Here is a 12667-nt window from a genome sequence, read left to right as displayed (position 1 = left end):
ATTTTACAATTTCGGTACGCAGTTTATTTTCCTCTTCTTATATGTATCGTATATACATGAATATGCAGCTTGGAATTTGCATGAATATTGAGCTCGGTCCATTAAATACTTTTAAGGCGCGCTTAAGGAACACTATCCCATATATTGGCATTACGAACGTTGAGGATAGAAATAATTTTCAGATCGAATGAATGTATCGTTTGTAGGTCTGGCTGTTGTTAACTTGATGCGGTGAAATTTCTATGGCTAATTGAAAGTACTTAGGCCTGTTTCAAAAGTGGTTTCGATAAAATAAATCGTGTTATTAAAGTCGCTGCGCTGTTTTTATAAAAAGAACGAGTCTCATAATTAAAAGAATAAATTAAAATGATAGCGTACTTAAATTCATACCTACTTACGTCGATATTAAAGAAAGAAAAAGTTGAATAAGTATTCATGAAGATACCATACTTGTTTTCGTAGACGGTACTTTTGCTCCGGCTTTCACGCTAACGAATAATTATTTTGTTCCAGCAAAATAATTTTGTTTCGCAATATTCCAGCAAAACCCTCGACTATATACTTGTCTTGGCAATTTAGATCGTAGTACTCGAGGGACTGACAGCGGAACCATCGTATTTCCACGCTTCGAAAAATATTCCGTTAACTTGACTAATTTCGGCGCCTGAGCGCGGGCCATTGAAACTCTTAAACCGACGAAACTCCGTCCTGATCGAACACCTCGTACAATTCCAAAACTGATCTCTGACTTTGAAGAAATAACGACGCCATTGAGAATGTAGAGACAAAATTCGAGGACTGGCTTTAAATTTCATATCGTTTGATAGCACTTTCGTATAAAAAATGTAATAATACGAAAATAAAACATGGAACTTGGTAAAAGAACGCTTCGCTGGAAAATAAAGATACCTTCGAATACCTCTTGTGGCTACTGGTTGCGCACAGTTACTTCGTAATATCTCATCGAACAACTGCGGAAATTCATTAATATTCTTCTACGCTTCTTAGAATTCTATAAAACTGCATAAGGTCAACGCAGTACGCGCAGTAACCATTCTAATAACTTCATTTTACAACTCGGCTACACGACGATTATAAGATCCATACAATGACAGATTTCAACGAACCAGTATCTGAAACTTTGTGCGTTTGCTGGCTCACGCCGCGTTCCATCGTTCGTCTAATTGTTTCCTTATTCGTCGATGAAATGCACGCACGACGATTATACGGGTGACACGCGAAACCTTTCGTTTCCTTATGACTGGTGCGCGATATATGAATTCCTCACTGGCATTTCATCGCATCAAGTAGTGGCCGAGATACTCTAGGAATCCGACGAATGTCCTCCGCGAGTCGGCGCGCGTGCTTTTCTACGGGGATCGCTCGCCTCGACGTTTTACCGTGATTCCTTTATTTTTGCGGCTGCGCTGCACGAACAATTTCCGTTTGTCCGCAAAAGCGAGACCTCGCTGACGTTAAGCTAGGCGGAAGAGGAATATGCGCCGCCTTCGTTGCTTCCTTCAGGCATCTCTTTACACGTTTTCGTCCCGATGAACACTAATACTTTCATAACGAAGGAACTTTTGGTATCGTATACGTATACGTATGTAATTATAACATTACGAATGAACAGAATCGTCCGTAATATACGCAGCATATTGCCATTGCAATTTGAATGAGAAAAATTCCTAAATTCAAAACCCTAACGAAACGCAATTTCAATTACTTCGTTCGTATTATTCTATCAGATTCTATAGAGATTCTATAAGTTCTATCAGATCCATCGCCATCGATTTTTTCGCTTTGATACACTCGCTAGGTAACTAAAGCGATAAACGAACGAAACGTATCGAATACAAACGTCCAATCCACAGTCTGGTCGTTATTCCGCGCCATAACCCAGTAATGTCCTCCAGATTGCACCCTCTGCGTTTTCTTCGCCATCGTTCAAGAAGCATAACCAGTCACCTCGTATCGAACCGATCCGCGCGATGGCATAAAAATAAGGTCGAACGATTATCTCTGTCGTCCGCGGGATGCGCTTGTACCAGTTAGAGAAGCGGGTCGATCGATTGCCAACCAATCGTGTGACGCATCGAAAGAAAGATCGCGCGGCGCGATCCCCTTTCGAAAATAATTCTGCCGACTCTCATCGCGATACTCGAATACCTGTCGTTCGTTACGTGGTCCAACCAGATTGCTCGCGAGAATGCGATCCTTTGCACGACGATTCGATTAATATTGAACACGCAGACCGCCTTCGGATTCTCGAGTCTTCCCCGCGTTACGTGCGCAACCTCTCTATCTCATACGATACATCTCGATGATTCCCTTCGTTTTCTTTCTTTTTCTAACTCTTTCCTTCCACTCTCTTTCTCTACAGTTTTTTTTTTCTGTCGCTGTACCGGTATTGCGCTAGCCGCGATGCAGCTACGTATCGAGGACGATCGGATTCGTCTCGAATGCAGCGAGGACTCTTATTACACCGACTTCTGGAAACGGCTACGCAGAGCTAAGAAACCGGCGAGTACAAGCCACGAGCGAGACCGGTCGCTTTTACTGTCACGCGGAGATTCCGTAGAACGGAATAGGTTTAACCGGTCAATGGGAATTAAGATACGTCGATGCCACGGTTCTGGAATCTTTCCGCGCGATTTTCATGAGATGATAATTGGTTTGAGCAAAGAAAAACGAGATTACCTACTATGTACATCGCGAACAGCGAAGAAAGTTCGATGTTAAACGAATATTACGCTACTGGATAATCTATTTCGTTAAGAAACCGGTAACTCTACTTGTAATATGATCGTAAATATTAAGATTCGCCTGTTTTATTTTCTCGAAACGATAAATAATAAATAACATTTGTTACTTAAGATGTATAAAAAGAGAAGAATTAAAACGTTAATAGGACGACGATAAATTCAACGCGTCATATTCGAGAAGATGAGTTGGACAATTGTAAAAACGAAAGAGAAAGGATGATCGAATCAGGATGCTGGATCTCGAATATCGAGTTAGGTATCGATCGAAGGATCGATCGTTCGTACGTGGTCAGAGCGAGGAGGCAACGGCGATCGGAATGCGATCCTCAGAAAACAGAGGTGGCCGGTGAACGCAGTGGCACGGAGCGTAGCCCCCTTTAGCGCGTGTCGCAAAGAATGGCGTTCCTAGACTAAAAACGGAACAGCGGCAAGGAATGTAACGTTGCAGCACACCTTGCCCCGAGCTGTGACACGAGTTCGCGCGGACGCGTATAGAAACGCGCGTGCACACAACCGTGAACAAGCAACCTGGCCTGGTACGCGTGAGATATGGCGATTCCGTACCGATAATTGTCGCACATCCCGGCAATTCCGCGATCTGCCAACACCAAGCAGCGTCGTATCGCATCCGCGTGACGTGTTACTTCTCCCTGTTGCTCGTCCTTCTCAACGGACATGCCAGGACTTCCGTCTTACCACGCTGTCGACACGCCTGCGTGTCTTTTGTTTCGACTTTTTCCTCGAAAGCACGGTGAAAAGGTTGCGCGTTTCACGTGGTTATGGAAGAATTAACTTCGATAAGGAACGCGCGTTACAAAAGTAAGACGCGGATGGATGTCGAGTCGCGTTCGAGAAAGTCCCATTGTGTTTTAAAACTTTCGAACGATTTGCGACATTTGATGGAATTTTTAAAACGTAAATGATCAAAAATACGATGGTCACTGGTTATTTCGTTCTGTTGAAAATAAATCGTATCGTGTTTTGCTCGTATTCGGCAAGAATTAAAATCCGTCTGTGTTAAACTGCTCGATTAGCTTCTAATTTCAAATGACTGTAGAAACTTCTAATTAGTAGACGGTCCAGTTAGCGGGTTAAAAACTTAGTATTTAATCGACCATTCAACGCCACTGCGATTAAATGCACTTGGGGTACATTTCACGATTAAATACGATCACACTGTATCTTACAAATTGATCGTTCGCAGAGGTAAACCGCGTCCGACGTTAGAAGCAGAAATTTTCGCCGTAAATCTAGCTCAAAGCCAACTAGTTGAATGAAAAGGACAGCTGCTTGCGGTCCGATTCTGGTGCATTTCGCTGTAATCCAACGGGTCATCCAGCGTGATGAATTACCATCAAGGATAGCGCTGTTTCCCCGTTCCTTCCTAGTGTTTGATGTTAAACGTGATTAACGTGTTCTTCTGATTCTAACCTCCCGTTTGATCTTGACACGCAAATCTGCTCTCCTATCCACAGCTGCGCCGATGTTATCGTGGAACACGTGCTATTCGGTTATTACTGTATTCGAGATTATTCTTCAAAGTGCTTGAAATAAGTCTTTAACACCAATCGCCTTACATTTTAGCTCTAAAAAGTCTTAATCGCATTCGTGTTCCACCTTAATCTCGATATTAACGTTCCTATCCTTTTTCTTCGAACTTCCAAAGAAAATGGCTGATGTGTGATCAGTTTGTTGGTATAAGTAGCAAACACGGAATTGATTAACGCGAAAAGATAATTGCATTTAACGCATTAACCAAGAATATACGACGAAACGAAGAACTCCATGCAACGTTAACGTTTCGCATTCTTCGATCGATAATTCATGAAAATATCAGGTTACGGTGATCGGATCGAGCGTACTAAATATCGCTTCCAATTGGCTAAACAATCGGAAGCAATCGCCGAGTCGACGCAAAGTGGACGATCACAATGAACGCATAAATTTCGCTTAACAAATTCGTTTGGAAAATGGCGGATCTATCGTGCAGGCCCCAAAGTCTTTGCTGGCGGACAAAACGTAACGAGAAGCAGCTGCTACAATAGTCACCTGCGGCGATTAATGGCGTCCGGTCGGCGACCGTAAATAACAATAAACCAGTTTACTGGAAGAACAGTCGCGTGGCTTCCGTGGTTCTGGGAACTATTCCAGCGTCCCTTGCGCTTCGTCAATGCTACCGCCACGACGAGTAATTAATTTCCACGGACGTGAATCGCGATCCGCTCGTTCAAAGATTTGCCTACGATGGAGTAGAACGGGGCACCGACCCTATAGCGGCGGAAGCTTCCTTATTTTGTTTTCAATACAACCACGCTGAAAGATGTTACCGACCGATGAATCGCTACTTCTTGCTGCATTTGGTTCTGAACCGTTCTGCTTACATTTGGAAAATTAAATGGTTAATCAAAGTTACGTTCGTACGATGAAACGTCCTCTTTCAAATAAAACTTTAATCGAAGCGTTTGGAAACATTATTCCTTTTGCAAAATCAATTTTCAAATTATCAAAAATGACGTGGTAATTGATAACACCGCTGCAAGTTACAGTCTCGAACTTAATCCTTCCCTTAACCTATGCATTAGGAAACCGTTCAAATTCCCCGTTCAACGAATCAATTCGTATTTCAGTCCGTTTCCCAGAAGTCGTCGAAGAAGCTCGATCACCATTTACAAATCTTCGATCAAGATCTCGAAAAATCGACCGTGTCGGTGCCGCGTATAGAGACGGCAGCAAGTCCGCGAAAAAAAGGTCGAAGTGAGAGGCGTCTCGTCGGCGTTCTCAGCTGGCCCTCGAGGAAAAGCTTATTCAATTCAATTCTAATGGCTCGGCGTAAGAGAGTCGCAAATAGTTGCATTCGCGATATCTCGGGGGGCCGCAACGTCGATCCGACAAGAGACGGTCCGCCGCCGCCGCCGGCGCACGCTCTTCTGCTGTCTTTCCGCGAGACCTTTCTCGAATGATGAGAGTATTCTCACCACGTTTTCCGCGACACCGGGATATCACGGATCTTCAAAGAGCCGCCACGTCGCTCTAGCATCGTTAATATAAATTACACCCACACGCATACGCGTTACACTCGTGTGTCGAGGTCAAGTCTCCGCGTCTCTGAGGGACGTTCACGAACGCGCGCGCGCACGTTAGTGTACACATCCACCACGCAGCTATAATGCACGCGTCGACGTATTACCAGATTCTTAGGAATGCTTATAATTTTACGAGCCTCCTTAATATGCGCTTAGCTTCTGCCGCGGTAGCCTCTTCGGTCTGCGATGCCTCCTCCTGCCCTGCGGCCCTCGTCTTCGCCCTTCCCGACCTCCTACCACCTCCCTCTCGCTCCCCCTTGCGTGCCTACCTACGACATTTTCTACTTAACCTTTGAACCAAGATCGTTCGCGCGTAGCAGGTGCATTCCACCTTGCGGCGCGACGATCACTCGAAAATCCGTTCCGCGGAGGCGCGGTCGCTGCCTCCTCTCCTACCGGGGAACGTCTATATTGGATACGGCTGAACGAAGAGGGATTCCAACGAGATTGAAGTTACCTTCTTCTTGCTGCATTTTTTCAACCGTTTTCCCTCCACAGTTTTTCTTTTTATTGTACACCACGTCTACACGTACTCATGTATACGTGTTTTTTTTTCGTTCTACGGGCTATGGAAGTAGGTATAGCAGAGGTGAATAGATTATGTGGATGAGGAGGCACGGAAACTTCGCGGGGAATGCTTATCGCTACGCCGAGTAGAATTATCGAGACTGAACTTCCCATGGATCGTTCAACGACCAGGTTTCTGATAAGTCAGTGTGGAAATTGGGATGTAAGGGAAAAGACAGGATGTAGAATTAAACTCGTTTTGTTCCTTTGCCAGCATGGAACAGGCTAGGTTTAGAAACTATGATCAAAATTATAATTAATCGTATCGAGTTGCGAAGTGAATAAAATAGGTTCTTCTCGTTCTTTTCTCTAACGAAAACAAACACCCGTTAATTTCTCGTGATTTCAGATTGTTCGGAAATTTGACTTCAAAAATAGATGACAAAATCAAGTAACAAAATAATCCTTTAATCGCAAACTGTCAGAGATCGATGTATTATATGTTTGAAAGTCTCGGTTCGCGTTTGGCAAGTTTGCGTGGAAAAGTATGTCAAGCACGTTCGACGCGGAACGCTTCGTGCAAAATGTACCTAATTCTAACTTTCCCGATTTCTCGGGCGCGCTGTGCATTTTTCAATGCTCAAGGTGCAAAACCAGTATGGTACGCGAAAGCCACTCGGCTCGTTTATGAGACAGGTGAAGGGCCACGGTTTTTATCCGAACGAAACTTCCCGTGTCGCCATTTAAGCGCGCACGTAATCGTCAGCGTGTGACTGACCAGTTGCAATTGCATTAATTCCCTCCCATAATTATGAATCTTGCTCGCGGTTTCCGATTGCCAGGTCTCGCGTATCCGTAAAGAAAGTTGGTCCCACAGTTACCTATACGTAATTAAAAGTTGCAACTGCTTGGAATGCTTATTGAATGAAAGAAAACACGATAGCGTTGATTCTGCCATTAGATAGGTATACGTGTGATTTTATTAACCTTGTTTTTTATTACTTACGCTATAAAAATTGAGAATTAAAAATTATAGTGCTAACAAATTGACATTCCACGACCTTTTTACGAGTAACATTGTAAAATTCAAAGTTTAGAAAGCGAATACTAAAGACGTAGGTTAAACAAAGAGAAAAAATATATAATTCTGCAGAGATATTATGCAATTTAATTCCTTCTAGACCGAGTGACTAATGAATCGATGCTAATATTCTTGCATTCTTATCTACGCACCATGTGACGTGAATTGATAAAATGACTGGCACAGCGTATTTACCATTTGTGTAAAGCGTTTCAGCAATTATGACGTATATCTAATGCTATTGACGTTTTACAAGCCTTATAGATATTAATAACAAATACCATTGTAGTTTCGTAAATAGAGAAAGGAAGGATAAAGCTAATGTTGCGTGACGCAACAGAGAGAAGTAACTATTCTTTACCTTCTTAATAATTTTCTAATTTTTCTTCGTTGTTCTTATCAAGTTTTTTTTCTAAATTACAGACAGAAAATTGACTAAAAGTACAAAATCTCCCAATGTCAGACAATCCCCGACACATTTTTCCCAAAACTATGAAACAACTTTTACTTATTAGATACAGCCATAATCATTCGCAAGAATAAACGTTGCACGATAGTTCGATGATCGAACTTTCCATTTCTAAACTGACCATTGATAGCGATCTGAAACTTCTCACGGTACAGCGAATAAAGTCGGATCGAGTCGGAGTACAATTCGTCGGATTCGAAAGGACGCTACGTTTTCATTAGTCACGAAACGCGTGGGACAGAGACACCAGTCTCAGTCAGTGTCTCAAGGGTTGACTCAACAACTGTCGATTCGTCACTGTCAGTTAGTGCAGTGTCACGAGCTGCTCGAGATGAGACGACCGATTATGGGAATGAAAAATGATCCGCGAAAACCTTTGATATTTCGTCCGCTAGTCGCTAGGGAATACACGGCCTTGGTTTTCTGAATGCAGGTCCGAAACGAGTTTTCATTGCGTCTTTTCTTGCTTTCGATAGAGACGAGGAAAAGTTCCTCTTTTTTCACCTCGATCCTTCTGAACGAGGAAAAGTCACACGACAAATAGGATCGTGACTTTCTCAGTCGGCGAATTGCAGTATGGTCACGAGCAAATTTATTGCTTCTGTTGATGATATTAATGAGCTTAATGTTGTTATAAGTGAACGCGCAATGATATTGCAGAATCGGGGGCTGGGACGTAAGAAGAACTTCGTATACGTGTGTATATAGCTTTGTTTGTGAAAGAGTGGGTAATTTTTTTGGAGTTATCGCGATGCAGAAATGTAAATAAGCGAAGAGATCGGGTTATATCGAACGAAGTCTTATAAATTAAAGACCTTTTTTACAAATTAACGATGTTCCCAATTGTTCGACGTCCATAAAGATAAGATTAATAGTTTAAGTTAAAAATTTATGTTATTAATGCCCAAGAATAACAAGGTGAAAACGAAAGAGAATAAAAATGATATCTTATGTCACAAGCGAAAGACCGATCTTCGATCCATGATCACAGAACGAGAAATATTCAACTAGAAATCAAACTAAATACGAATTAAGATTCAAATTGAAAAAACTGAAACGATATACAGTAAATTTTACGAATATTCGCGAAACAACTGGAAAAAATCTTCGATGTAGGTGGACATTAAGCAATGTTATTTTGTAAATTATCAAATAAAGATATATAAGCATTACTGAGATGTTACAACGAATACGACACGTTAAAAAGAGTAACGTCGCTATATCTGGCAATTAACGGTTACATTAAACGTTCATTGATGTTCCTGCATGTCCTTTCTTATCATCCTTGAAAATGGTTAATTGCGAGCGACACGAGTCGAGAATAACGGTCGTGAAAATCACAATTTCTCTTTTTCCTTTTCACTTTAAGACCAAGGCTACACACGAAGCTCGATATCATTCTGTTAACGATCGCAATTAAACAACCGTGAGATGACTCAATTATCGTTAATACGGTCGCAATGTGCCGCTTTCCTCAGAACCTTGCAGGAAAGAAAGAGAGAGAAGCGAGTTTAATTAATCTGCAGTTCATTCGTTAAAACCCGGAAATGCGACCCTGTTCCCTTGTAATTGTCTTAGTTCGATCGTTTCCTCGGCTAATTGAAATTCTTACCCAAGTAGCAGTGGCGTCGTGAAAGAAGCTTACTGGACTCTATTAATTGAAGCTTAATTAACACGTTGGCACGTCGTGTGATTTTGTGGTTCCTTCTTTAATTGGCGGCGAAAGCAAAGAATTAACTATTTCTGGTGAAAATTGTAACGAAAAGCGTTACAGTGTTTCGGATTTGTAGGATTACTGATTTTTCTAGGCTACGAAATATTTCGATAGTGTTATTTCGTCACGATGATAAGAATTTCTTCTATCTGTTTGCTTTATACAATATTTCGTTCTTTAATACAATCTGTTTACGTTTGTTACGCAACGTAATGCGTAATTCCTAATATCTACTTTTATTACCTTATTATATTATTATATTATTATTATATTGTTACGTTAATCTATCTTTTATCCGTAGTAAAATATTTACAAACAATTCTTTGCGTTCTATTCACCATTCGTACCGTATGTAACAAGCCATTGAACAGAGCTGCGGTGTCCGAGCGGTTAAGGAGATGGACTTGAAATCCATTGGGTACTACCCGCACAGGTTCGAATCCTGTCCGCAGCGAAAATTTTTTTTTTTCTTTTAAATAATTTTTACACAAGCATAGGATGCTAAAATATCATATACGTATTATTTTTCAATTATTATCAATACAATATTTAAAAAAAAAAATCGATCTCAAACGACTACAGAGATATACTATGACCGCATTTACTCTCTCGAAGCTTACACTGTATAGAGTTTAACTCGCGTATTTCCAACGTTCATTTGTCACTTTTGTAACATTTATTTTGCATCAGCTACGATTGTAAATGAAGCGGAGAAGAAAAGGTTTCCGAAGCGTGGCTTCCGCGAGTATAACGACTGCTCGGAAGTATGAAGCATGCAGATTTGAATAGAGATTAGGAAGTTGTAATTCGTCATCGCACCTACGCAATGAGCGTTACGTTCAGCCGAGATTCGATGATAGCGATAATAATTTGCAAAGGGCACGCAGGACCCGATAAAACCTACGTCGACGTTGATGCATTGCGAAAGATAAGTTACTTCTACGAGCGACGACGTCTGCAACGTTTAAAGTTTGTAACAGAATTGTAAAATGAGTATCACGAATGTATTTTTAAAGAGGTGTTTTTAGTAAAAATTTCATTCCTATTGGACATACACGTAGATACATTTAACTACGATAGATTTAATTCTAACTTGATCAGGAACATCGAACTTTCGTACAGAACCTATTACGCTTGCGAAATTTCTCTGTAAAAACATGCAAAATGATATAAATGTGAAGAAGGAAAATTATCGAAATATCGCGAACAAACGCGAGAAAAATTACGGAGGACACCCTCGTTTTTCGGTGGTGGCTGCGTAGGTGGAGTCCACGGGCAAGCGACGACAACGCCGCCGAGAACAGAAGCCATTTCATAAAAATTCCTCGACGGTCCCCTCGCGTTTCTCTCGCGTCGCTCGTTTATAAAACTCGCGTAATTGAAGAAACAAAGGGGACTGCAATTATGCCTCTCGCAATTACGGCGGCGTAAAACGCGCTTGCGCGAACTGCAGAAGCATGGCCGAGCGCGGCTTTCTTCCACGCTCGACGCGACTTTTTGATGAAATTATTTCCTCCGGGAGAGTTGTTCTCCGCTGCCGGAAACGGCAGCAGACAGAAAGCCGCGACCAGACCGGAAGCGCGCTCCGCCTCGTGAATAAAAATCGCTCGCTTCGGGGTAAAATTAAGCAGTGCTTGTTCCAGATTGGTCGAAGCCAGCTGCTTCTTGTCAGGAAGTTTTACTTTTCGCTTTTTTTTTTACACGTTTTACGTAAATAAAATTATTTCTCGAAACGAACAAATTCTATTTGTCCGATATTTATGCATGTATATCGCAATTTGCTTATCAACGTTTCACAATTATACTTGTCGCGAAGGATGTCAGAGCGAGTGCGTAAAAATATATAGGTTTTCCCATAAACCTAACTAATTAATCAACTTTGTTTTTCGCACGATTTCGCAAACGTTGCGCAAATCCACTCTCTTGGCGCAAAGATAAATGTCTTACAATTAAATAATTATGAAACTATCTGTAGGAGGTATTTTTAAAGAAACCTGTTATAAGATCTTGATAATAAGAAATTGAAGGATTTGTTAATCAGAGACGACAGACTGTGCCATTTGGCGCAATACGAGTAATTTAATTACCATCGCGATGATTGCGAAACTCTTGAAATTACTTGTACAAATGGAAACGCGTTAATGTAAGTGTAAGAAGTGGCAATAATTTAACTTTAATAACGTAGATCCACATCAAAAGCCACCGTCCTATCTCAGACCTTTAAAGCGCGAGAAATCAGACCCGTCGACGAATTAGCATACGTTTTCTTCTGAGACGAGGTGACCGTAAAGCTGTCGGCTATCGCGGAAATCGCGGTGAACCATTGTACGGTCGAGGACAAATGTACCGTGTCGAGCATCGAGCAAGAAGAAAAAGAAAACGATGCAAGAAACAGAGAGAGAGAGAGAGAGAGAGAGGGAGAGAGAGTAAAGACGAAAAGGATGCGAAAGCGCAAATAAGACGTCGCCCGGTCGTTTAGTCGATCGTGGAAGCGAATCAGAAATCGCATGCAGAGCCACTGGAAAGGTTTACGGCCTTCGTTATCCTCTTTGCGCACTCATCAAGCAGGAGAACGCTAGCCCGGCATATTTGCGAAGAAATAAGTAAGCGGCGACCGTGCACGCCTGACGATCGCGATCGTCGATGTGGATTCCCCGTTTCCGATTCAACACCGTTCCGCCGTGTGTGATGTACTGAAATGGAATTATCTCGATTCCCCTTCGATCCGATCTTCCGCCTGCCTTTGTTGCGCCCGTTGACGTCTTCTTTCGCTTCTTTCGCTTCTTTCCACCCATAGCAACTTGTACAACACTCGCACTACCTCTCGCAAATATCAGGACACTGGCTTCTTTTCGATGAAATATGTTTTATTTACTTTTCCCGTGTGTTTCTCAATGAAAATATGGTTAAACGTATCGGTGTGAAAAGAAACGAATGTCTTTGGTCCAGATGTTTACGCGAACGCAGACCATTGTTTTTCTTTAACCATTGAATTTATATTTTTAAAATTCCGTCCGTCATACTTATCTAAAGCTACTTTAATTGTGT

At 41.8% G+C, this 12667-nt stretch overlaps 1 protein-coding gene and 1 non-coding gene across 3 annotated transcripts in view; one reads left to right on the top strand and one right to left on the bottom strand.

Annotated features, from left to right (window-relative positions):
• Positions 1 to 12667, bottom strand: part of LOC117242819 (protein vestigial) — a 76796-nt gene that overhangs the window by 31479 nt on the left and 32650 nt on the right. The gene's annotated exons all lie outside the window — the stretch shown is intronic.
• On the top strand, positions 9992 to 10073 carry Trnas-uga. Its single transcript has one exon. It is a non-coding gene; the product is annotated as a tRNA-Ser (tRNA).

Source organism: Bombus vosnesenskii, unplaced genomic scaffold (assembly GCF_011952255.1).
Source record: "Bombus vosnesenskii isolate JDL3184/JDL3185 unplaced genomic scaffold, Bvos_JDL3184-5_v1.1 scf7180000016279, whole genome shotgun sequence".
NCBI classification, from domain to species: Eukaryota; Metazoa; Arthropoda; class Insecta; order Hymenoptera; family Apidae; genus Bombus; species Bombus vosnesenskii.
This window is presented reverse-complemented; position numbering and strand designations above follow the sequence as displayed.